The following is a 2279-nucleotide window of genomic DNA, read 5'->3' on the forward strand; positions in this document are numbered from 1 at the left end:
GGAAGCCTAAAGTATTGACAATCTTTATGCTTGATTTTCTTCCCCACACTTCCTAATTCTTTCCACTTATTTTATAAACAAGTGAAACACCTTGGAGTGCAGAACACAGTATTCAAAAGAGTTTGGGAGGTGTGTTGTTGTTATTGTTGTTTTGCTTTTTCTTCCACAGTAGACACTATAACAGAGGTCAGCAAACTAATGCCTACAGGTAAAATTCAGCTGATCACCTGGGGTTTTTTTTTGGGGGGGGTGGGGGGAGGGTATCCAGGATTGAATTTTGGGGCACTCAACCACTGAGCCACAACCCCAGCCCTATTTTGTATTTTTATTTAGACAGAGTCTCACTAAGTTGCATAGCACCTTGCTGTTGCTGAGGCTGGCTTTGAACTTGCAATCCTCCTGTCTCAGCCTCCCAAGCCTCTGGAATTATAGGTGTGGGCCACTACGCCCTGGCTTGATCATCTGTTTTTGTGTGGCCTGTGAGCTAAGAATGGTTTTCACTTTAAATGTGGACACATTAACATTACATGGCACTTATATAAAATTCATATTTCAGTGTCAATAAATAAATTTTTGATTTTTGTTAAAAATTCCATGGAAACACTCCTAATTTGGTCTCTTAGTCAAATTATTTACAGAAGGTAAATTATTTACTATCTGACTTTTTACAGAAAAAGTTTTCCAATCCCAGCTCTAGAAAGTCAGGAGCAAAGCTTACTGATCATTTGTAAGAATAGTGAAGCTACTCTTTGTCTTCCTGGTAGGAGACTAGAACTCTAAAGGCAAGAATAAAAGTGAGAGGTGGAGAAGAGAGAGAGGTGGAAGCCAAAGTAAAGCCTTCAGTGCTGTCCATTTCCATAGACAGGTATATAATGAGGTCTTTACAGAGGAACTACAGTCCTGGATGCCAGCCTTCTCTTCACAGCTGCCTAAATATTATCAATAAATCTTCCAGCAGAAGGAAGCCCATTTGTACCCCCTTGTGTTCAAACCACCCCAGTGGATGTTGCCTTGTCAACAACCATGCCCTCAATAAGAATTTTTAAATTTTTCTAATTTAAAAAAAAAAAATGCCCTCTACAATGGGTGGAGATCTTGAAAGAAGAAGATGTTGGGTATTAGCTCCAACAATATCTACAAAGCTAGCACTAGACAGTAGGACAACCTCACTCTGCCTTGTTACACTTACTGCCCAAGTTTTGTAATGTCCAGCCAACACTACACTAAACCATCTAAACACCTCCCTAACCTTACTGCCCAAATTTCCCAGATCTAAACTATTGTCAGTTGTTAGTCCAAAAAACCTTTCTGGAGTCTTTCCTATATACTGTTTTATTTATCTCTTAAAACTGACATGAACCTATCATGCCCGTATTACAAATCAAAATACTGAAGCTGGGAGGTAAATGAAAAATCACAGTTAATGAGTACTAGATCTTAGACTCAAGACATACACTGGTCTTTCTTTGCAAACTTCTTCTACCCAGAAAAGGGCAAAAAGAAAGAATGGGGGCTAGGGATATAGCTCAGTTGGTAGAGTGCTTGCCTTGCATGTACAAGGCCCTGGATTCAATCACCAGCACCACACAAAAAAATAAAAAATAAAAAAATAAAAGAAAGAATGGGCAAGTTGGAGATTTTTGTGACCACTACAAACATTATTTTTAATTTAACTTTTATGGCTGGGGATTTGGCTCAGTGCTACAGCATTTGCCTAGCATGGACCTGGATTCAATCCCCAGCTCTGAAAAAAAAAAATCACATCTTAATATGGCCATCTTTGTAATTTAATACTTTCCAAAAAAATTATTCAGTAAATTTTTCAGTGGAACTGCACAATTGTTTTTCTGTGGCCTTATAACCCACATAATCCCAAATTCATTATTGTCTACCATATAAAAAGCTGCTCTTTTAAAAACATTGTTTTTTAAAAATTATACTTATTCCTTTGGGCACAAAGCACTTTTAGCAAACATTGTCTTTCTAGCATCCCTAACTATTTAGGATAGCTAATCTTCACTGACATCAATAGACGTCTATCCCACTATCACACAAATTAATACTTCTACCCCTCCAGCATTCGTTCGTTCTACATATTAGATCACCCATGATAAACTCGGCACTGTACTGAATAATGGATACAAGAGTCAATGTCCTCATGGAACCTTGTCTAGAGAGAAGATCAGAAAAAAAAAATAGTACCTAAGTGTATCATTAATAAATAATAAGTGTCAAGAAGAAAAAAGTAGGGAGACTTGCTAAATTCTATTAAACATTTA

Source organism: Marmota monax, unplaced genomic scaffold, assembly GCF_021218885.2.
Source record: "Marmota monax isolate L192 unplaced genomic scaffold, Marmota_monax_Labrador192_F-V1.1 WCK01_AAM20220418_F8-fsc00033, whole genome shotgun sequence".
Lineage (NCBI taxonomy): Eukaryota > Metazoa > Chordata > Mammalia > Rodentia > Sciuridae > Marmota > Marmota monax.